Here is a 26,160-nt window from a genome sequence, read left to right on the forward strand (position 1 = left end):
ATCTAGGGGGCCAACCATAGCGCCATCTGGTTTCTCCCTTGAAGTTATTTGTAGTTTTATGTTTGATGCTTATTTAGTGAGTTATTTTGCCCGCTCACGATCAATGTACCACTCAGTATTGTGGATCTAGTACAAGATACTCATTTTTAATTGTTTATGTGATGCTATGTTGAAACTGTAAGGGGCAGTCAGATGAAAACGAGACAAAGGGGAAAAAGGTAAGCAAAGTGTTTAGTATTTTGAAAGTAATGGCCGTAACTGTTAATCTATTTATTCCACGGTGAGACAATATGGTCAGTATCTAAATGAATGAATGTTTGCGGTTGCCTCGGAACCATGAAGAAACAAAATCTACGGCCACAAATGTTTTCTTCGAGGCTCCAAAAATATGAAAATCGCATGGGGAAAGATCGGGCTTGGGAGCGAATCTTCTGCAGCGAGTCGAAACAAACAGACACGCCATCTCCGGAAAAACTGCGATGAAGTTTTTCTTTGACTGCAAGCGTCCGCGGCTCATTGACTTTCTGGAGCACGGTGTCGCAATTAACGAACAGCAGTACGTGGACACTTTGCAAACATTGAAGCGCGCCATCAATTTCAGACGCACAGGAATGTTGACGAACAGCGTTTTTCTGTTGCAAGATAAAGCCTGACCACTGTATTGTCCATCATTGGTTCCCTGACATGAAAAACATCATGATCCACTGGTAGTCTGATAATTTGCCTCGTAACCTGATCTGTCCACTTTTTCTAATACCATATACAGGGTGAGTCACTAAATATTGCCACCTAGAATAACTCCGAAAGTACGATTAGTTGAAACGTTTATGGGACAAATGTTGCATGGGGCTACTGGGGCCATAATATGACTTTGGTTTTTTGTTGCTAAGTGGGGTCGCGTCGGAGATATGAAGGTCAATTTTGTTTTTTAAAATGAGATTCTTTATCCTGGTACTTATTTTCTGATAACGGCTATTGAGACGAATCCAATGATGTGTAACAGTAAGGTCATTAAAGGTCAACGAAGGTCAAAAAGGTGGCATGAACGTCGATTTACAGAAGGTGTTCGAAGTGATGACCATTGGTATCACTGCAGCACTGCAATCTTCTTGTCATGGATTGAGTGGTATTCCTTATCACTTCGGCACTTATCGAAGCACATGCTCTGACAGTTGTCTCTCGTATATAGTGCAAATAGTAAATATTCGCCGAATACGGCGTATCCATCTAACGTGCCATTGGCATGTAAACACTATTCTACGGTTACGCAATACAACACTAATAGGAACAGTAAGACTAGTATCGTCGAATCAAGCGAATGTGAATGATGTATTCCTTCGAAGAACAAGTCGATATGCTTCTCATTTATGGAGAATGCCAACGAAATTCAATGAGAGCCAGAGACTTATACGCTGAAAGATATCCTCAATGTACTGACCCTACACGCCGTATATTTGAATATGTGTATGATAAATTGAGAACAACTGGATCTTTAACGCATCGGAAACATATTCGGCAAAGGAAAGTTACTAACGAGGAAACGGAAATTGGTACTCTTGCCACTGTGGTTCGAGATCCTTGTGTTGGTTCGCTTCAAATCTCAAGGGAATCTGGCATGCGCCAGAGTAGAGTTGTTCGTGTTCTGCATCGCGATAAATATCGTCCTTACCATATCAGTCTCCTCCAAGAATTAACTGGTACTGATTGTATGCGTCGCTTTGAATTCTGCCGATGGGCTCAACTTCAGATTCAGAGGGATGACATATTTATTAATTTGATCTTATTTACTGACGAGGCTACATCCACGAGCCATGGAAATGTTAATTTGCATAATATGCATTATCGGGCAACTGAAAATCCATGCTGGCTGCGGCAAGATGCACACCAAAAACCGTTGTCGCTGAATCTATGGACAGAATTGAGTCACTAAATATTGCCACCTAGAATAACTCCGAAAGTACGATTAGTTGAAACGTTTATGGGACAAATGTTGCATGGGGCTACTGGGGCCATAATATGACTTTGGTTTTTTGTTGCTAAGTGGGGTCGCGTCGGAGATATGAAGGTCAATTTTGTTTTTTAAAATGAGATTCTTTATCCTGGTACTTATTTTCTGATAACGGCTATTGAGACGAATCCAATGATGTGTAACAGTAAGGTCATTAAAGGTCAACGAAGGTCAAAAAGGTGGCATGAACGTCGATTTACAGAAGGTGTTCGAAGTGATGACCATTGGTATCACTGCAGCACTGCAATCTTCTTGTCATGGATTGAGTGGTATTCCTTATCACTTCGGCACTTATCGAAGCACATGCTCTGACAGTTGTCTCTCGTATATAGTGCAAATAGTAAATATTCGCCGAATACGGCGTATCCATCTAACGTGCCATTGGCATGTAAACACTATTCTACGGTTACGCAATACAACACTAATAGGAACAGTAAGACTAGTATCGTCGAATCAAGCGAATGTGAATGATGTATTCCTTCGAAGAACAAGTCGATATGCTTCTCATTTATGGAGAATGCCAACGAAATTCAATGAGAGCCAGAGACTTATACGCTGAAAGATATCCTCAATGTACTGACCCTACACGCCGTATATTTGAATATGTGTATGATAAATTGAGAACAACTGGATCTTTAACGCATCGGAAACATATTCGGCAAAGGAAAGTTACTAACGAGGAAACGGAAATTGGTACTCTTGCCACTGTGGTTCGAGATCCTTGTGTTGGTTCGCTTCAAATCTCAAGGGAATCTGGCATGCGCCAGAGTAGAGTTGTTCGTGTTCTGCATCGCGATAAATATCGTCCTTACCATATCAGTCTCCTCCAAGAATTAACTGGTACTGATTGTATGCGTCGCTTTGAATTCTGCCGATGGGCTCAACTTCAGATTCAGAGGGATGACATATTTATTAATTTGATCTTATTTACTGACGAGGCTACATCCACGAGCCATGGAAATGTTAATTTGCATAATATGCATTATCGGGCAACTGAAAATCCATGCTGGCTGCGGCAAGATGCACACCAAAAACCGTTGTCGCTGAATCTATGGACAGAATTCCAACCGTTAAGATTTCCTTCGATGAAATAGGGATTTCATCGAAGGAAATCTTAATGGTTGGAAGTACACCACATTCCTGCAAGAAACATTAGGTCTGTTATAGGAGGAAATGCCTTTAGGAACAAGGAAAAGAATGTGGTATCAACACAATGGGTTTCCGGCACAGTTTTCGCTGATGGCTAGAAATGAGTTGCAGAGACAACTCCCAAATCGTTGTATTGGACGCGGAGGAGATGTGTCGTGGCTGGCTCGTTCGCCAGACTTGACGCCTCTGGATTTTTTGTTGTGGGGATTCGTAAAAGACATTGTTTATAAAGACATTCCAACTACACCTGAAGATATGCGAAGAGAATTGTCAGAGCATGTGCTTCGATGAGTGCCGATGTGATAAGTAATACCACTCAATCTATTATAAGAAGATTGCAGCACTGCATTGATACCAATGGTCATCACTTCGAACACCTTCTGTAAGTGGACGTTCGTGCCACCTTTGTGACATCCGTTGACGTTCAAAGACCTTACTGTTACACATCATTGGATTCGTCTCGATAGCCTCTTTCAGAAAATAAGTACCAAACTGTAGCATCCCATTTTTTAAAAAAAACAAAGTTGAACTTCATATCTCCACCTAGCAACAAAAAAACCAATGTCATATTATGGCCCCCGTTGTCCCATGCAACTTTCGTCCCGCAAACTTTTCAGCTCCTATCATACTTTCGGAATTGTTCTTGGTGCTAATAGTCACCCTGTATAAGTGTAGCGCTACAGTGGTAAACTGCTTTTGTATACTGGGCAGAATTTTTTAAATCAGATGTTACATATTTGAATGCCGCAATGCCAGTGAAAGTGCCCTAGTTGCATTGAAGGCTTGCATTTCTTCCGTATAGCACGAAGTGGCCAGTCTACATTTTATATCCTCTCTATTTCGGCCATGGTCAGTTATTTTACTGCCCAAGTAGCAAAACTCATATACTACTTTAAGTGTCTCGTCTCCTAATTTAATTTTCTCAGCATCACCTGATTAATTCGGCTACATTCCATTATCCTTATTTTGTTGTTGATGATATTCATCCGACATCCTCTTTTCAAGACGCTGCCCATTCCCTTCAGCTGCTCTTCCAAGCCCTTTGCTGTCTCTGACAGAATTACAGTGTCATCGGAAAATCTCAAAAGTTTTTATTTCTTCACTCTGAGAGTTAATTACTACTCCAAATTTTTCGTTGGGTGCCTTTACGGTTTACTCAGTGTGAAGATTGAATAGTATCAGGGATAGGCTATAACCTTGCCTCACTCCCTTCTCAACCACTGCTTCCCTTTTACGCCCCTCGACTCTTATAACTGCCATCAGGTTTTTGTACAAGCTGTAAACAATATTCCGCTTCTTGTTTTTTATTCGTGCTACCTTCGGAATATCAAAGAGAGTATTCCAGTCAACTCTGTCAAAAGCTTTCTTCAAAAGCTTGCTTAAAGTCTACGAATACTATAAACGTAAGTTTGCCTTTGCTTATCTTCTAAGAGAAGTCGTAGGGTTAGTATTGCCTCATATGTTCCTACGTTTCGTCAGAATCTAAATTGATCTTCCCCAGGTCGGCTTCTACCAATCTGAAGGCAAAGGATTTTCTCCTAAAACGACCAACGCTGTCATACAAAGTTCTGTACAACCCAGTTAGACTTTCAGTAGTTTTTCCTCATGCGATATGTGCTACAGAAATTTACGACACCGTTGCCTTGAGCAAAGGCAAATGCTAAGAATGCGTAACTGTTATCGTGAACTATCGCTTGAAAGTCCTTGAATTAGAAAACTGCTCGTGCGTGGTTATTATCGTGCACAGAGCCCTAACTATCGCTTCTAAGTCCTTGAAATACTAAGCCACTGGATGTGTGTCACTTAAAGATGACCTGGTTCTGATTTTGCGTGTGTGTGTGTGTCTGTGTGTGTATGAAAGACTTCCACTCTGCTGGAAAGGTTCTATGTTCAATCTTAAGTTAAAAATGTCTAAGATCGCCGTATGATAATGTGCGAGTTCGTGCTGTTACGACGCTCCCCTGTAGTAATGTATAAAGCAATTCCATGCACGAACATGAAAAATTGTTATTTAAGTCAAGTGAACTTTTTTAGCAGCGACATGTCAAAAGTAGTGCAGCCATAATGAGTGGAATAGAAGATCGAAGAATAAATATGTTTCCATTGTATCCTCGACGAAAACGTGACTAGCTGAAAGAATAATTTTATTGCCTTCACTTAACATTAGTAATTTAGATGTTTTCAAACTTAGAACTTTCTCATTATAGTCAGTCACAATTGTTCCACAAAACAAAAATTATACCGGTACATTCTCTTCAAAAAGCGGTTTACGTATGTAAAACGATACATCAGTGCGTAATTACACTCGCATATTTCATCTCACACAATGGTCTGAGTTATCTTCCATTCATAGAATGAAATTAAAACTGTGCAAGTGGGCTGTATGTGCCGGCAACTACATCTCACTCCCGCCACCATACAACTTCCAACTAATAACCGAGAAGGACAAAGATTGTGTGTACATCAAAGAAAATATTTTACGTAGCAGGTGACTTACTGATAATCTTTTTGAAGTTTGTAATTAGTGGTTTTTAATGTTGATAACTTCAAATGCACATTACATTAAATAAACAAATTTCGAACTAAAACCAATATATGAAAAATAATTAAATTATTTAAAAAATAACGATGTTGGTATCATTCATTTTATTAAAAACTGAAGTAATACTGATTTTTAATTTGTTTTTATCGTGCAATAAATTTATAATGCAATACATCATTAATTCTCTGTAAACAGTATGTTTTTGTGGTGAAGTTCCATTGTAACATGGTAACAAACAGTAAAACAGGCCGTCTACATTTACATCTAAACTCCGCAAGTCACCTTAGGGGTGCAGCGGAGGGTACTTTGAGTTTTTTTTTTTTTTTTTTTTTTTTTTACCAGTTGCGTATAGTTCGGGGGAAGAATAATTGGTGGTAAGTCTATGGGGGTTCGAACCTCTCTACTTTAACCGTCATGATATTTCCGCAAGACGTACGTTAGAGGAAGTAGTACACTATGTGAAAATGACTTGAGAATGACTTTCAAGTTTGTGGCGCCCTGCATCGGAAATACTGGAATTCAATATTGTGTTGGCCCACCCTTAGCCTTGATGACAGCTTCCACTCTCGCAGGCATACGTTCAATCAGCTGCTCGAAGGTTTCTTGGGGAATGGCAGTTCATTCTTCACGGAGTGCTGCACTGAGGAGAGGTATTGATGTCGGTGAGGCCTGGCACGAAGCCGGCGTCCCAAAACATCCCAAAGGTGTTCTGTAGGGCTCTCTGCAGGCCAGTTCATTACAGGGATGTTACTGTCGTGGAACCACTCCACCACAGGCCGTGCATTACGAACAGGTGCTCGATCGTGTTGAAAGATGCAGTCGCCATTCCCGATTTGCTCTTCAACAGTGGGAAGCAAGAAGGTGCTTAAAACATCAACATGACAGTGCCACGCAAAACAACAAGCCCCCTCCATGAAAAACACGACCACACCATAACATCGCCGAATTTTACTGTTGGCACTACACACGCTGGCACATGACGTTCACCGGGCATTCGCCATACCCACACCGTCCCGTCGGATCGTTACATTGTGTACCGTGATTCTTCATTCCACACAACGTTTTTCCACTGTTCAGTCGTCCAATATTTACGCTCCTTACAACAAGCGTTGCTTGGTTTGGCATTTACCGGCGTGATGTGTGGCTTATGAGCAGCCGATCGACCATGAAATCCAAGTTTTCTCACCTCCCGCCTAACTGTCATAGTATTTGCAGTGGATGCTGCTACAGTTTGAAATTCCTGTGTGATGGTCTGGATAGATGTCTGCCTTTTTCACATTACGACCCTGTTCACCTGTCGGCGGCCTCTGTCAGTCAACAGGCGAGGTCGGCCTGTACGCTTTTGTGCTGTACGTCTCCCTTCACGTTTCCACTTCACTATCGCATCGGAAACACTGGGGGATTTTTAGGAGTGTGGGGGTGTCTGGATACTTTTGATCACATAGTGTATATTGGTTGTCTCTTCAAGGAAAGGCTTCATTCGAAATTTTAACAGTCAGCCATACTGTGATGTAGAACGCTTCTCTTGTAACGTCTGCCACGGAGGTTCGCTGTCTCCCTGCCGCTTTTGCGCTTACTAAATGAGTCTGTAACGAAAGCCGCTGCTCCTCTTTCGATCTTCTCTATTTCCTGTGTCAGTCCTATCTGCTACGTACTCCAGATTGACGAACAGTATTCAAGTACTGGTTGAACGAGGGCTCTTCAAGTTTCCCCCTTTGTGAGTGGATTACAGTTCCTGAACCTTCTTCCAGTGAATCTCAGTCTGCGATCTATATTACTTTAGTTTTATGCGGTCATTGTACATTAAACCGCTCCCAACGCTTTCTCCTGGATATTTTACGAATGTGACTGCGTGCAGATTGGTTCTGCAGTTGTGTACATCATACAGTAATGGGTCTTCCTGTCTGGTTATGCGTAATATGTTGAGGGTCAACTGCCAATCCACGTACCAAGGTTAGATCCTCTGCAGATCTTCCGACATTTCGTTATATTTTTCTAATGTTTCGGTTTGCCTGTTTACAATAGCATCCTTAGAAAATCCTAGTAGAACTTCCGACGTTATCCACTAGGTCATACATACAGGGTGTACCAGAAGTGTTGCGACAAACTTCGAAAGATTGCAGAGGTTGGCTTGAGGAACAAACTGAGGAGAGGATCCCATGTCCTGAAACGTCATCCAACGACGCTACAAACATAGAAGTTACAGGCGCCGGCACCTGCCACTAGAACATCCCTTCAACTGCAGACGTGACTTTGTACGCTGCCAAACCGTAAACGGAATGTCTCGCAATGTTGTTTGCTATTCAGTGATCGCGCCCGATCGCCAGAGGTGAAGATGGAGTAACGCGCTGCGTAGACAGGTCTTGTCTCCTATGAATGAGGTGCTCTGTAGTCTCGGTGGATGAGTGTTTCGAACACGGGTTTCCATCCGCAGTTTATTTTTCTCCTGGAACCCTCTAAAATGTCCAGTGTTTGTCAGTATACAGGAGAAAAAATAAAATGCGTCAGTGTACAAACTTACGTGTGCCGCTGAATGGCTGGTTTGGCACCTGTAACTTGATGCTCTGTAGAGTCGTTGGATGACGTTCCGGACACGGGTTCCTCAAGATACCCTCTACATCATCTCCAAGTTTCTGTCACCATATCTGGGACACCCCATATATATATATATATATATATATATATATATATATATATATATATATATATCGAGAAAAGTAATGGTTTTATAGTACTCTCGTGGTGTATATCCAAATTACTTTTACGCCTGAAGACTTCTCTCTGTTAAGGATGACCTGTTGTGTTCTGTTTGCTATGGCTTCTTCAGTCCAGTCACATAGCTTGTCTGATATTACGTACTCGCGTATTTTATTCATTAGACGGCAGTGTGGAACTATATCGAACAGGTTCTGGAAGTCAAACAGCAAGGCATCAACCTGGGCGCCCGTATTTACTGCTTTCTGTGTCTTGTGGACGAACAGAGCGGACTGGGCCCATTACGGTCATTGTTTTCGGAGTCCATGTTTATTTCTAGAGAGATTTTCGGTCTCCAAATAAATCATAATACGCGAGCATAAAACATGTTCCAAAATTCTACAATGGGCCGACGTCAGCGATGTACTCCTATAGTTAGAGCGTCTGTTGAGTGATCCTTTTTGAAAATGGGAATGACCTCCGCTGCCCTCCAATCATTAGGAACGTTTCGCTCCGCCGGCGACGCACGGTACACTGCTGCTCAAAGGCAAGCGAATTCTTTCGCATAGCCTATGTAGAATAGGTATCTTCATCAGGCCCAATGGTCTTCCCTCTGTCGAGTGTTTTCAGTCGGATGGGAACAGAAAGGACGTTGTCTGGAGTGGACCCCTCAGCGTGACACGGTCAGATTGCAGCGGCATGCTTGGAGACGGTGTCTCTGCCTGATGTATTCAGCACACACGCTCGTGAGTTGTGACGGCCCCCTAATTGATTCAGCAGGTTCGTCCGGATGCCAGAGGCGTGCCTTTGTTCTCGTAGCCGTGCTTGTTTTGTGTGCGCGCTGATGCGGCGTCCACAATTAAATCACTCGCCCCTCTGTCCTCTTGGCTCGCCTGACAGGGCTGCGGCTTTATTATCATAACAGATGAGCGCTCCTTCCCTCTCAGCCCCTAAAATCCCTTTATTCTTTATTCTATGAAATAACGAATCTGGCACAGTATTAAACGTCGTTACTGGATTTCACCCTGTCGAGATAGCACCACATAACAAGTTGGGCAAAATACTCGCAAAGGGGGCAGTCAGTTGAACACGATGCAACCCCGTCTTCAGGCCACGAGTGGCCTGCCGGGACCATCCGACCGCCGTGTCATCCTCAGGGGAGGATGCGGGTAGGAGGGGCTTGGGGTCAACACAGTGCTCTCCCGGTCGTTATGACGGTATTTTTGACCGAAGCCGCTACTATTCGGTCGACTAGCTCCTCAATTGGCATCACGAGGCTGAGTGCACCCCGAAAAATGGCAACAGCGCATGGCGGCCTGGATGGTGACCCGCAGGTGAAAACTGTTCAGTATTTCAAAAGTAATCGTCCTAACTGTTAATACATTTATCGTGCTGTGAGTCAAGATGGTCTATGCGTTCATGGATAAATGTCTGCGGTTGCCTGCCGAACCATGATTGTACCCAGTCGTGCATCTTTTCGTTCGAAGCAAACCGACAGCCACGAATTTGTTACTTCCAAAAATATGGAAATCGCTTGCGGAGAGATCGGGAATGTATGGAAGCTGTCAAGAGCTTCTCAGAAAAACTTAAGCAACTTCTACATCTGCATCGTTACTCTGCAATTCACATTTAAGTGCCTGGCAGAGGGTTCATCATACCATTTTCATACTACTTCTCTACCATTCCACTCTCGAATGGCGCATGGGAAAAAGGAACACCAAAATCATTCCGTTAGAGCTCTGATTTTTCTTATTCTATTATGATGATCATTTCTCCCTACGTAGGTGGGTGTCAACAAAATATTTTCACATTCGGAAGAGAAAGTTGGTGATTGAAATTTCGTAAATAGATCTCGCCGCAAAGAAAACCGCCTTTGTTTCAGTGACTGCCACCCCAACTCGCGTATCATATCAGTGACACTCTCACACCTGTTGCGCGATAAACACGAAACGAGCTGCCCTTCTTTGCACTTTTTCCATGTCCTCCGTCAATCCCTCGGGCATGGATGTGCGTGATGTCCTTAGGTTAGTTAGGTTTACGTAGTTCTAAGTTCTAGGGGACTGATGACCTCAAAAGTTAAATCCCATAGTGCTCGAGCCATTTTGAACTTCCGTCAATCCTACCTGGTAAGGATCCCATACCGCGCAGCAGTTTTCCAGCAGAGGACGGACAGGTGTAATGTAGGCGGTCTCTTTAGTGGGTTTGCCACATCTTCTAAGTATTCTGCCAACAAAGCGCAGTCTTTGTTTCGCCTTCCCCACAATATTATCTCTGAGGTCTTTCCAATTTAAGTTGCTCGTAATTGTAATTCGTAGGTATTTAGTCGAAGTGACAGCCCTTAGATTTGTGTGATTTATCGTACACCCAAAATTTATCGGATTTCTTTTAGTACCCATGTGGATGACCTCGCACTTTTCCTTGTTTATTGTTTAGTGACAATTGCCAACAGAAATTCTCTCTAGATCATTTTGTAATTGGAATTGATCGTCTGATGATTTTACTAGACGGTAAATTACAGCATCATCTGCAAACAATGTAAGGGAGCTGCTCAGATTATCACCTAGATCATTTATGTAAATCAGGAACAGCAGAGGGCCTATGACAGTACCTTCCGGAACGCCAGATAATACTTCTGTTCTACTCGATGATTTACCGTCTATCACTACGAACTGCGACGTCTCTGAGAATAAATCACGAATCCACACAACTGAGACGATACTCCATATGTACGCAATTTGATTAATAGTCGCTTGTGAGGAACGGTATGAAAAGCCTTCTGGAAATCTAGGAATATGGAATCGATCTAAGATCCCTTGTCGGCAGCACTCATTACTTCATGGGAATAAAGAGCTACCTGTGTTGCACAAGAACATTTTCTGAATCCGTGTTGGTTATGTGTCAATAAGTCATCTTCTCCAAGGTGATTCATGATGCTCGAGTACAATATATGCTCCAAAATCCTGCTGCAAACTGAAGTCAATGATATGGGTCTGTAATTCAATGGGTTACTCCTATTTCCTTTTTTGAATCGAAGCAACTATGGCAGCATGTTGGCGGGCCTTACTATGCAACAGAATGATGCCGTTCGCAATATTCATGGGCGTTTCAACTTGATGGCGGCTTCAGTTTTTTCAGAGAGTCCACGCTGTGCATTAATTGTGGTGCTGTGTTCCAGAAAGTCAATGAGCAACGGGCCCTTGCAGTCAACGAAAAAGTCATCACGATATTTCCTGAGCTCGCATGCCTGTTGTGTCGACTACGCTGCAAAAGTTTCGCTGGAAAACCCTTAGACATTTTTAGACAACATAGTTGTGTGGAGATAAGAGCGATTAGTTTACTTATAATCAATTATTCAAAATGACAGTCACAATCGCATTATTTATTTTGCCGCCAACCGGTTACAAACCGCGATGGGGTCATCTTCAGGGCAATTTACACCATTTGGTCGCTGGAGTCGTCACCCTGCCTGTGCACGGTTGGTGACTATGCATAGTTACCAACCGTACACAGGCAGGGTGACTACTCCAACGAGCGACCAAATGGTGTAAATTGCCCTGAAGATGACCCCATCGCGGGTTGAAACCGGTTGGCGGCAAAATAAATAATGCGATTGTGACTGTCATTTTGAATAATTCACCTGACCTCTCCCCATGCAGTTTCCATATTTCTCGAGGCTTGAAGGAGGACATTTGTGGGCGTCGATTTGCTTCGGGCGAAGAGGTGCCCGTCTGGGTACAATCATTGCTCCGTAGGCAGCACCATACATTTCTCCATGAATGCAATGACCGTCTTGTCTCACAACGAGATACATGTATCAACAATTATGATGATTACTTTTAAAATATTAAGTTCACTTTGCCTCCAAGTCTCATGTTATCATTTGCCTTCCGCTTATAGAACTGGGCCGGAAAATATAAGAGACGGTCAAAAAGTTTACGTTTGAGAGCGCTGCTGTAGCGTATATGTAACGTAGCGCGTCTATATAGGAATCGACGTGTAGGAATTCCTGTCTTTCCGACGTGCGTGCGGTAAATACGGAAGCGTGAACTATGGTGCGTCCAAAAGGACCAACGTACCGTTACTCTATTCTTGACTGCCAAAGGACAAACACCGATAGACATCCATAGAAGAATGAATAATCTGTACGGAAAGGCTTGTCTGTCGAAAACCATCGATGTGCAATGGTGCGCTAACGGGTGCGGCTGTTTCATGATAACGCAGGTACCCATATTGCTAATGTCATAATGCAGAAGTTTCTCTAACTGAAGTGGGAGACACTGGAGCCCCTTCCCTATAGTGATGGCCTCACTCCATGCTACTATCAAATCTTCGGCCTCGTAAAAAACAGGCGTTGAAGGGACGACGATTGCTGTTGGACGAGGATGTGCGGCATGCAGTTACAGACTTCTTCACGCATCAGGACACGGTGTTTTATCAAACAGGTATCTTCAAATTGGTGTGTCGGTGGACAATTGCCTCAATGCTCACTACTATTTTCCTGTTTGGCACACCGATTCAGGACTGTAGAGCCTTCGAATGGAAACTTTTCGATCGACCCTTAATCTCATGGACTTTACGAGTTGCATTCAAGTTCTAAGGCCTCCAATTTTTTTTCTCCGGACTGGAAAGAGATAGAAACATGCGCATTGTTTTAAAATGAGGCCGCGTTCATTGTCAATACGTCCCAGAGATGGCAGCACCGTACGGTAGATGGAATTTTACGGCCAGCGGCGAGAATGAGAACTGTTTGAAATACTTAAAATGGCGACGTTTTCCTTACTTGAACAGCGTGCAATCATTCGTTTTCTGAATTTGCGTGGTGTGAAACCAATTGAAATTCATCGACAGTTGAAGGAGACATGTGGTGATGGAGTTATGGATATGTCGAAAGTGCGTTCGTGGGTGCGACGGTTTAATGAAGGCAGAACATCGTGTGACAACAAACCGAAACAACCTCGGGCTCGCACAAGCCGGTCTGACGACATGATCGAGAAAGTGGAGAGAATTGTTTTGGGGGATCGCCGAATGACTGTTGAACAGATCGCCTCCAGAGTCGGCATTTCTGTGGGTTCTGTGCACACAATCCTGCATGACGACCTGAAAATGCGAAAAGTGTCATCCAGGTGGGTGCCACGAATGCTGACGGACGACCACATGGCTGCCCGTGTGGCATGTTGCCAAGCAATGTTGACGCACAACGACAGCACGAATGGGACATACTTTTCGTCGGTTGTGACAATGGATGAGACGTGGATGCCATTTTTCAATCCAGAAACAAAGCGCCAGTCAGCTCAATGGAAGCACACAGATTCACCGCCACCAAAAAAATTTCCGGTAACCGCCAGTGCTGAAAAAATGATGGTGTCCATGTTCTGGGGCAGCGAGGGCGTAATCCTTACCCATTGCGTTCCAAAGGGCACTACGGTAACAGGTGCATCCTACGAAAATGTTTTAAAGAACAAATTCCTTCCTGCACTGCAACAAAAACGTCCGAGAAGGGCTGCGCGTGTGCTGTTTCACCAAGACAACGCACCCGCACATCGAGCTAACGTTACGCAACAGTTTCTTCGTGATAACAACTTTGAAGTGATTCCTCATGCTCCCCACTCACCTGACCTGGCTCCTAGTGACTTTTGGCTTTTTCCAACAATGAAAGACACTCTCCGTGGCCGCACATTCACCAGCCGTGCTGCTATTACCTCAGCGATTTTCCAGTGGTCAAAACAGATTCCTAAAGAAGCCTTCGCCGCTGCCATGGAATCATGGCGTCAGCGTTGTGAAAAATGTGTACGTCTGCAGGGCGATTACGTCGAGAAGTAACGACAGTTTCATCGATTTCGGGTGAGTAGTTAATTAGAAAAAAAAATCGGAGGCCTTAGAACTTGAATGCACCTCGTACAGTAAGCAGTGCAACTTACATTGCTGCAATGTCGCTGCAGTACGTACCAGTACTGCGGTTTGGCCCTGCAATATTGCTGAAGGAACACGCTATTGCAATCAGTTGCCGAAGTACGGCCTATATGTTGCCGGTGTTGTCCACCATGTGTGGAGAACATGTCGTGTGGCTGGGCCATTCGTAAATGTGTATCTGCAAATCCTTCTTTCAGATTTGCTTCCTATTTCTGTCGACAACAATTCTTCAGTCTCAAGTCAGATAATCTGAGCGGAGAAACAATTTTCTTTTGTCTCGGTGCGGAAGTAGGGTCGCATACTCGATTTGTTTGTTGTCTCTAAGTATGTAAAAAAAAAAAAAAAAAAAAAAAAAAAAAAAAAAAAAAAACTTTGCGGCCGCCTTACGGCACGTCTTGTCATGGTGGAAGCCTCGTCAGAGAGGTCCACCGCATGAGCGTCTAGGGAAGTGATTCCAGTGGTGGTTTCCCGTTGCCTTCCACTGATGATGAAATGTTAATGAGGACAACACAAGACCCAGTCCCTGAGCGGAGAAAATCTCCAACCTAGCAGGTAATCGAACCCGGGCCCTTTGGCGTGATAGACCGCCGCGCTGATCACTCAGCTATCGGGGCGGACTCTGTATGTAGAAGTGGACAAATAAATTTGATACTTAGACCTACGCCCAGAGCTATGAAACATGTCTTCTCTAGATTGTCGCACAGATGACAAAATGGTAGATATCGAAATGGATGGTAGAGGGATAGAAAAACAATTAAAATCGCTCAAATGAGGAAAGGCCGCTGGACCTGATGGGATACCAGTTCGATTTTACACAGAGTACGTGAAGGAACTTGCCCCTTGTTGCAGCGGTGTACCGTAGGTCTCTAGATGAGCGTAGCGTTCCAAAGGATTGGAAAAGGGCGAAGGTCATCCCAGTTTTCAAGAAGGGACGTCGAACGGATGTGCAGAACTATAGACCTATATCTCTAACGTCGATCAGTTGTAGAATTTTGGAAGGCGTATTATGTTGGAGTATAATGACTTTTCTGGAGACAAGAAATCTACTCTGTAGGAATCAGCATGGGTTTCGAAAAAGACGATCGTGTGAAACCCAGCTCGCGCTATTCGTCCACGAGACTCAGAGGGCCATAGACACGGATTCTCAGGTAGATGCCCTGTTTGTTGACTTCCGCAGGGCGTTCGATACAGTTCCCCATAGTCGTTTAATGAACAAAGTAAGAGCATATGGACTATCAGACAAATTGTGTGATTGGATTGAAGAGTTCCTAGATAACAGAACGCAGCATGTCATTCTCAATGGAGAGAAGTCTTCCGAAGTAAGAGAGATTTCAGGTGTGCCGCAGGGGAGTGTCGTAGGACCGCTGCTACTCACGATATACATAAACTACCTTGTAGATAACATCGGAAGTTCACTGAGGCTTTTTGCGGATGATGCTGTAGTATATCGAGAGGTTGTAACAAGGGAAAATTGTATTGAAATGCAGGAGGATCTGCAACGAATTGACGCATGGTGCAGGGATGGCAATTGAATCTCAATGTAGACAAGTGTAATGTGCTGCGAATACATAGAAAGAAAGATCCTTCATCATTTAGCTACAATATAGCAGGTCAGCAACTGGAAGCAGTTAATTCCATAAATTATCTGGGAGTAGGCATTAGGAGTGATTTAAAATGGAATGATCATATAAAGTTGATCGTTGGTAAAGCAGATGCCAGACTGAGATTCATTGGAAGAATCCTAAGGAAATGCAATCCGAAAACAAAGTAAGAAGGTTACAGTACACTTTTTCGCCCATTGCTTGAATATTGCTCACCAGCGTGGGATCCGTACCAGATAGGGTTGATAGAAGGGATAGAGAAGATCCAACGGAGAGCAGCGCCCTTCGTTACAGGCTCATTTAGTAATCGCGAAAGATGATAGATAAACTCCAGTGGAAGACTCTGCAGGAGAGACGCTCAGTAGCTCGGTACGGGCTTTTGTTGAAGTTTCGAGAACATACCTTCACCGAGGGGTCAAGCAGTATATTGCTCCCTCCAACGTATATCTTGAGAAGAGACCATGAGGATAAATCAGAGAGATTAGAGCCCACACAGAAGCATACCGGCAATCTTTCTTTACACGAACAATACGAGACTAGAATAGAAGGGAGAACCGATAGAGGTACTCATAGTACCCTCCGCCACACACCGTCAGGTGGCTTGCGTAGTATGGATGTAGATGTAGATCAGAAAGTTTCAGTTCGAAGGTCGTACAGCCCAGAATCGATATGCCAATCAGGCAAAGTCTCCGTGAGCAATCATCCATTATTCGCCCAACTAGGCTGAAAATACCCTTTCTTTTGGTAAAACCCCGTGGCCTGCTGCGTGAAGAAGTCCGTAACTGCCTGCTGCACATCCTCGTCCGACAGCAATCGTCGACCCTTCAAGGCCTTTTCACGGCACCGAAGGCTCCGTAATAGAACGGGGAGAGATCAGGACTGTAGGATGGGTGCTCGAGCGTCTCCCACTTAAGTTGGTGTAACTTCTGTGTTATGACGTTCGCGATATGGCTACGTGCGTTATCATGAAGCAGCAGCACCTCTTGGTGGACAATTCGACAACGGTGGTTTTCGACAAATGTACTGCTCCCTTCACATTCCTCGTTCTTGGATGGATGTCTGCCGGTGTTTGTCCTTCTGCGGCCAGGAAAAGAATAACAGTACGTTGGTGTTGTTTTGACACATTTGGTAATAACGTCGCCATAGCTTACATTTCCACATTTAACTCAGGCACGTCGAGAATATCCACACTAATCTCTTGCTTGCATGTCGGTTATTATATACCTGCATCGTAGCCGCACTAAGTTGCATGAACGCTGCAGCAACGCCCTCAAATGGAAACTTTTTGATCGCCCCTATAGAATTACAAAAAGTACATTCTGCATTATGATTGTCAGATGCTTGGGATCTTAGCCTGGCGAAGGATGCTACAGCACGGTTAATTCTGTGTCAAATTTCTGGTTGTATATTTGCACTTGATGAGAGGATGCCGCCAAGGTAAGCAAAGGAGTTGACTACTTGAGGACTCACTCTGTCGACAATGACATTCATTTTTATCTGTCATTCCCGAGGTGCTAGTTGGTGAAGGGCCTGTGTTTTACTGGTACTCCGTTTGAGACCAGTCTTTTAGTCAACTACTCCACGAGAAGGCATTCAGAATTGACCCTAGCTCTTATTTGGACTGAGCCACTGCAACTGCAATTAGAAGGAAGGTCAGCGTTGGCCATAATGTTGATGGTTTATTGATAGCAAAACCGATTTTCAATCACATAGTGATCATCTTCAGTGCTGTGGTGTACAAATTAAACTCATAGGCACTGGTGCCTATGATGATCCCTATGTGATTGAAAATCGGTTCTGCTATCAATAAACCATCAATATTACGGCCAACACTGACCTTTCTTCTAATTTCACGTATACTGTCGTTGTGCACACAGCACTCCATGGAGTCGCCAATCAACACTGCAACTGCGCTATCATCAGGGTACTGTAATTAAACTAATTCTGGAGAAAATATTGGAGATATTACTTTTAGATGACCCCCATGTTAAACATGTCCCATCCATCTCGTAAGCTAACTGCATTCCTGGGGAAAGATTATCTTTGACTAACTGCATGACAATGGCAAATACAAGGATATACGTTCCTGGACGAAGCCACCGTCCGCAGCTCGTGGTCGTGCGGTAGCGTTCTCGCTTCCCACGCCCGGGTTCCCGGGTTCGATTCCCGGCGGGGTCAGGGATCTTCTCTGCCTCGTGATGACTGGGTGTTGTATGATGTCTTTAGGGTAGTTAGGTTTAAGTAATTCTAAGTTCTAGGGGACTGATGACCATAGATGTTAAGTCCCATAGCGCTCAGAACCATTTGAACGAAGCCACCTTTTGCAGGAAGAGAATCAGTGACATTCTGGAAGGTATAGACAGCGATGCGAATCCACGCTGTGGCCAGCTACGCTAAGTTTCTCAGTTGAAAATCCATGGTGCGAATAGACTGATCGATTGGGCGTATACCCGGGGAGGGGTGTGGCCAGGGAAGTACGATAAATTCATGCTGATGCTCTTTGAACCACGCACGTACACTACGAGCCGTGTGACACGTCGTACTGTCCTGTTTGTAGTTGCCATCATGCAGAGGAAAAACATACTGCATGTAGGGGTGGACATGGTCCCCAAGGATAGACGCATAATTTTGTTGGTCCATTGTGTCTTTCACAATGACGATGACACCTAGGCAATGCCACGAGAACATTCCCCAGATATAACGATCCATCCTCCGGCCTGAGTAAACGGCCTTGCCGCAGTGGTAACACCAGTTTCCGTCAAACCACCGAAGTTAAGCGCTGTCGGGCTCGGCTAGCACTTGGATGGGTGACCATCCGCTCTGGCGAGCGCTGTTGGCAAGCGGGGTGTACTCAGCCCTTCTGAGGCAAACTGAGAGACTACTTGATTGAGAAGTAGCGGTTCCGGGAGAGCGGTGTGCTGACCTCATGCCCCTCCATATCCGCATCCAGTGACGCCTGTGGGCTGAGGATGACACAGCGGCCGGGTCGATGTCGTTTGGTCTTCCAAAACCTGTTCGGACGGAGTTTAGTTTGAGCCCTCCGGCTTGAATCCTTCCGACGATTGTTGGAGGCTGCTTTCAGATATTTAACGCCGTACGCGCCAACGGCCACCGATGCAATATAAAATACGTGATTCACCTGAAAAAGCCAACTGTCGCTACCTCAAGTTGCGGTATTGGTATGCAAATTCCAACTTTCGTCCCCGATAAACAGCAGTCATCATCGGCCCATGAACCAGGCGCATCTGCGGAGGCCCATATGCAGCAATGTATGTTTGAGGAGGCACTGTTGGTAGACCTTAGCTGATCTGTGCGGTCAATTGTCAACAGTTGTACGTCTGCTCGCCTGTATACATCTGCACAGCCGTCGCTTACACCTGTCATCTACAGCCGGTGGCGAGCCACAGATGTCTCGCCGCTGGGTTTGCCATGCACGGCATATTGTAGCTACGACGGCACTCGAACAATTTACAGATTTAGCCGTTTCGGAAATTCTTCCACCTTTCACCCTAAATCCAATGAACATGCTCTTCTGGACGTCAGCTAAATCGTTCGTTGCACCCATTATGACAACAACTGCGGTGTTATCCGCGTCTCCCAGACGCTCTTAAGGAGACCACACCCTGCCTCTCTATCCCATGTTAATTTGGGCAAGTATTTGACCCATTTCTGAAAAAACTATTTGATGCAGGACATTAATATTTTTCCTGTATGTTACATGATGATAAGAGTCATCTGTACTAAAATCTACTTCATCCATTTTATAGTTTTTAACAAATACTTTTTTGATTTTATTAACAAAAATATTAAGTTTTTTCTGCAGAAAATATTTTTTGTGAACTTCCTAATGGATGTAGTACCAGAGGTGGCTTTTTATGTTATGCAGAGTCTCTGAAAATTTCATTCATTTATCTATGATAGTTTCTGATATAATGGGGCATATGTACTGAAAATTTTAGTTTTCGGGAAATTGTCTTTAAAGAAGAAACTTTTGAAATTTGTTACTTACAGTTAATTAAAACTGTCCTGTTGCATATGACGGCCCTTCTTTGGCCTCTGGCAGGTCTTCCAGCTTCTTTTTCACCTTCCTGGATGTTTGTCTTTCTTTCTTGGCCATATTAGATGCAGACCTGTCTGCATCGGCTATCCTCATTTTATCGCAATGTTGCAGCCCAGCGATCATATTTTCACCAGGATTAATTCCCAGCTTTTTCAGTACCCAACACTTTCCAATATTACCACAATTGAATGTAATAACAGCATCATGAACTTCTAGTTTCATTGTATGCATGCTTACAAATACAGTTTTAGGAAGGCGGTTCCAAATTATGCTGTTGAAACATTCATTTGGGTTCTGTGTCTGCCCATGCTGACATTTCCTTAGAAGGTCAGGATGAGCCAAGTCTCTGAAAATAGGTTTAATTGCTGTAATAACAGCAGCAGGAACAGAATGCTGGTGAGAATAAGATTCTCCAGATTCCTGAGCAATATTGTATTTGCATCACGAATTTTCTCCTGATGGACACAACCCATGACATAGTTTATCATCAGCCGCGGAGTTATGGAAGAATATCGTCCAAACATCTCTCTTCATTGCCTCCAAATTTTCTTTATTTCTCCTAATTGCCTGCCCATAGTATACCTGCAAGTTTTCTATAACAACTACTCGCAATCACACTTGAACAAAACTAACCGCGTGTTTGAACGCGTGTTGTTTACAAACAGCAGAAACAAAAGAATACCGACCGTTGCATTCCAAGGATAGCCGACATACTCGGAAGTAAAAAAAAAATCCCTAACGTGCTATGTAGGGGATATAAAGATTTAAAATATATGCAGAAAAGTGGGTGACAGAAAACTGAGCGTGGCACATAAACACACGTGGTAGGAAAATGCTCTTTAAATGCTCGAAAAAAAAAATTTTTCAGCAGAATCCTTTCCAGAGTACTTAAATAAAACCTTAATCTATCGAAATATGATGAAAACCAAAAATCGATTTTTTTCGACGTGGACCATAGTGTGACTAATGCACCCTCCGCTGCTACTGCTGCCACCTGCCGTCTGTGAGTGGTTATAGCACGTTAAGATCTAACGCAGGCGGTGGTCACATTAATGTGACTGGACCGAATACTAACGCATTTGTAAACCTAGTCTCGGACATAGGTGACGTATTGTACGGGAAAGCGCCGCAAGCATGTTGGAAAACCACATGAGACACAATGCTGAATGTCTCCGGCTCTTGCCTAAGGCCGAATCGCTGACTGCGACAGGCATCCGGCGTGCAGAATGTGAGCACACGACGTCCGTGCCGGCGCAGCGTCTTCTCGCGAAAGTCAACCAAAGCTCGGCGCTCGCTGTACTCTCCCCCGTTGCATCACCTGCAGCAAATCCTCCAGCTACTGGACACTGCCGTTGTTTTTACACCCGAATAACAGCATATTGACTGGACACTAAACTTGATTCTCTGCACATTCTTCCGCACAATACGTCACGATTGCCGACGATATTCTGAAGTAGCACAGGGTAAAATAGAATCGCAGCAAACAGTGCTACTCACATATAGTGATTCTCAATTGTTGTCGTTACAACCGAACAGGTAGGAGAGCAATTGCTCTTTCAGTACCGAACTCTGTCCATAGAGGTCGTAGGAAACTCCCGAATTATCACATTCGTTTACATTGTTGACTTGTGTCGGAGCTATCGTTATTATATGACATCCTGAAAGCCATGGATTAAGGCAGTTGAATAGATGCAGTATTTCTTGGCTTCGAAAAGCACTTGACTCAGTAATTTACCTGAAGTACGATCGTATCGGGCTTCAAGCTAAATTTGTGACTGGATTGAAAGTTTAGTGGTAGGGAGGATACAGCGTGTTACCTTGAATGGAGAGTCATCGAAAGATTTAGAGGTAACTTAAGGTCTTGCGCAGGGAAGTGTTTTGGAACCCTTACTGTACATATAGTAGGCCTATATTAATGACCTTGTGGGCAATATTAATAGTAACCCCAGATTTTTCGCATGCGATGCAGTTATCTATAATGAAGTACGAACTGAAAAAAGCTGCACAAATATTCACTCTGATCTTGATAAGATTTAAAAGTGGTGCAGAGTTGGGCAACTTATTTTGAATGTACAGAAATCTAAAAATGTGCGCCTCATAAAACGATAAAACGTGGTATCATACGATTACAATACCTGTACCAATGAGTTACAGTTAAACTCGATCAACTAATACCCACTTGTAAAATTTATTAGGCTGAAATGAGACGATCATGTACGCTGAGTCGTAGATATAGCGAGTGCCAGACTTCGGTATATTGGTAGGATGATAGTAAAATTCAATCGGCTGATGTAACCCATCCTAGAATGTTGTTAAAGTGTGTGGGACCTGTACTGAAAAGGAGCAACAAGGGATATTGCACTTGTACAAAGAAGGACAATACGAATGGTCACAGATTTGTCTGAACCATGCTTGAGCGTCACGGAGATGCTGGAGACACTGAACTGGCAAGGGCTTGAAGATAGGCGCAAACTATCCCGTAAAAGCCTGTTTAAGAAAATTCAAGTACAGCTCTAAGAGAAAGATCTAGACATATACTACAGCCCTCCCGTATCCCTCCCATATTAATCGTGAGGACAGGATTAGACAAATTACAGCGTGCACAGAGAAGTTTAAGCAGTCATTCTTCGGGCTTCCACACGTAAATGGAATGAGAAGAAGCCATAATTACAGGGGCAGAGGAATGCACTCTCTGCCGTGCACTTCACAGTGGTTTTGCAGAGTGTGGTGTGGATGTAGCTTGTGCATTGTCCGTGGCGATCTAAAAGTCTCATTTACGGAATTCTGCCAGACAGTTGAGAATACATTTACGGAGATCGGCTTATTCACTTTCGATTTTACAACTACTGTTGTTAAAGGTTTGAAACGATGATTCCAGCGGAGCTTTAGCTCTCGCAGTGCCAAGAGGAGCAGGGGTACGTATTCCCACCTTTTAAAAATATTGTAATTTAGTCAGGTAATTTGTAATTTTAAATTTTGAAAAAATGTCATATTCAATATTTTCAGTTTCAGAACCTTACTTACACTTCAGTATATCTTTAAAAAGACTCTTGTTAATACAAATCAACAATAGTTTGCGAATTTTATTTTTTATTTATTTTTAATTTTTTTGGGTGGGCATCAAGTATCCCCTCCTCTTTGGTAATGCACGTTATGGAAAATGCGTTGGTATTTCTAGGATTAAGCTTTTGTCAAAAATTAAAATTTACTCGTACTTTACGACTGCCCGATTTCCTCTTTCGATTTCCTCTTTCGGGCCCATTTTTAAGTAATGTTAGAAAGCAGGCAAATACATTGTCACAATATCAGGTTTTTATAAATTTTAATTTTTGGCAAAATATTACTGCCTCTGTGGCTTTAGGTTTATAATTATAATTCGTAACGAAATTTACAGAATCGTTTGAAATTTTGAAGTTTACTTGCAGAAATGATGCTCCACGCCGAAAACAGTGTCAAGAATGGTACTGCAGTTTGAGAAAATGCCGCCACTCAGTTGAAGACCCTCGACAGGGAGGGCTCCAACCTTAGCCGGTGGCATTCACATTCAGAGAATCAGTGATTTCGTATGCATCGTCTGACTGACAGAAGACCTATTGAGAAGTTGAAGTCTCTGTTTTTTGTGTCATGAGATTCCAACCGAAAAACTGAACAGGCTTCTCGTTGCAGAAATTTATTTCTCTGCGACTGTCAAGATGGTGATGTTCCAAGCCAGCAGGGTCCTGCTTAATCTTCTGCTAAGAAACTTACATTATTATTAACTTATATCTAAGTGTAGATGTCTTATTTTTGAGTAGGCTTTGCGTGATGTTTCTGTTACTTGCCTGGTCTTGCTGATGCAATCTTTTTCAACTAAGAGTATTTTTAAGTTCTCTGTAATTTTTGTTAATATGCTAAAATCTCAAGAAAAATGGTCAAATAAAAATCAACACTAGCAAAATGGTGGCACTCTTTTGGTTTTCGATTGAATTCAATTTATTGCCGTAAATTCTTTTGCCTGTTATCTAGAAACTCTAACATTGGTCACACAAATGCAAAACTCATAACATACAATGCATTACATTACAAATATAGTGATAAGGAAAATTAAACAGCAACTATTGCATAATGAAGAAACAAAATAGAGTGTTAACCTGAAGAGACTTTCTTCTTCTTCTTCTTCTTCTGCTTTTACGGCCTCATTGGACCACTTCAGTCAATCATTTCTGGTCCTCTTCTTTGGTATTTTCCCCTTCCGAGTGGCCCAGTATCTCTTCATTCGTTCCGATGCTTTTCGTCGTTCCTTATCTGTAAATACCCTTTTCATTGTATGTCGTTTGTCAATTTTTGGTTTAAATCTTATTTCTGTGTCCCTCAACTTCTTTAACTTTGGCGTTTTGTTCTGCAAATCATCCAGAGTTATTTCCAGTTCTTCCATATCCTCTCTTATTTCCTTAAGCCATCCTCCTTGTTGTTTCAAATTCCAGAGTTTCTCAATAATTTTCCTTGATAATCTGGTTTCTGGTGTCCTCAGAATGTGACCACAAAAAGAGATTCTTTTCTTTCGTATAGTATCAGTGATGGGCTCCAGTTCTCTGTATACCACTTCATTTCCGCCATTGCCCAGCTTTTTGATATTTCTTATTTATGCGTGTTCTAGCAATTCTTCTCTCTACTTTTAAAATTTTGTCAATTCGGTTTTTCTGGGTGACTTTAAAAAGAGTTTCACTTCCGTATGTAACCTCTGGTTGAACCACCGTCTTGTAATGTTTTAATTTTGTTTTAATTGATAGACATTTTTTATTGTACGTAGACCATGTTAGTTTTTGAGCTTTTATCATTTTATTAGTTGTTGCTCGCCATGCAGGTTTCTCGTCCAATTTATGTGTTATAATTTCACCCAGGTATTTAAATTGTTTCACTATTTTAATTTCCCTATTGTTCACTGTGATGTGATCTATTACAAGTGGATCCGTTACCATTATTTCAGTCTTTTCAAATGATATCTGGAGTCCTAATTTTTGTGCTATATTTTGTAAGCTTGTTATTTGTTTCGTGGCTTCCTGAATATTATTAGCTAGTAATGCTAGGTCATCAGCAAATCCCAAGCAATTTAGGTTTATTTTATCTTTCTTAGTTCCAATTTTAATATTCATAGGATTTTCCTTGTACCATTCTCTCATTACATATTCAAGAGCACAATTGAATAGCAATGGTGATAAACAATCTCCCTGTCTCAACCCTGTTTTAATCGTAAATGGTTCAGATATTTCTCCTCTAAATTTTACTTTGGATTTGGTGTTTGTTAAGGTTAACTGTATCATTTTTATTAATTTAGGATGAAGTCCAAAATTCCTTAATATTTTCATCATTGAAGATCTATGGATGCAATCATACGCCTTTTTTAAATCTACAAAGGTTATGACAAGTTGTTTTTGCCTTCTTTTGTAGACATCCATAACTAACTTCAAGGTGATTATCTGTTCTGGGCAGCTTCTCCAGGATCTAAATCCTCCTTGATATTCTCCCAGTTCCAGTTCTAATTGATCTTTACAGCGGTTGTATAGTATTCTTGACATGATCTTATACGTGCAGTCCAAAAGGGAAATTCCTCTATAGTTGTCTGGATTTGATTTTTCTCCTTTCTTATGTAATGGATGTATTATAGCAGTAGTCCAATTTTCTGGTACTTTCTCTTCATTCCAGATTTTTACTATGCATTGGTGTAATGCTATCTTTACTGGTTCTGCTGCATATTTCCAAAGTTCAGCAAACGTTTGATCTTCTCCACTTGCTTTGTAGTTTTTGAGTTCTTTCAAAGCTCTGTAGACCTCATTAATTGTAGGTGGATTTATATTTTCTGCTGGTGTTTTAATTGGGGTTTCTGTGTTTATCTGAAGAAGTTCTGGGGGATCTTCACAATTTAGTAACTTGTTAAATGTTTCTGCTAGAATTTCTGTATTTTTACTATTGCTATGGGCTAGGTTATTATCTTTATCTTTTAACATTAATGTTGGAGGATCATATCTTTGTAATTGTCTGCCAAATATTTTGTAATAGTCTCTTGAGTTTGTTTTTTCACTATTTGTTTCTATCATTAGAAGTATATCTTTTTGGTACTGACGTTTAACTCTCCTTATTATTTTTTGTGTTGTCTTCCTTTGTTTTGTGAGTTCCAAATATGATTTTTCTGTTTTTTCATTTTGATGCCTTAACCAGG

This window comes from Schistocerca serialis, chromosome 8 (genome assembly GCF_023864345.2).
Source record: "Schistocerca serialis cubense isolate TAMUIC-IGC-003099 chromosome 8, iqSchSeri2.2, whole genome shotgun sequence".
NCBI lineage: Eukaryota > Metazoa > Arthropoda > Insecta > Orthoptera > Acrididae > Schistocerca > Schistocerca serialis.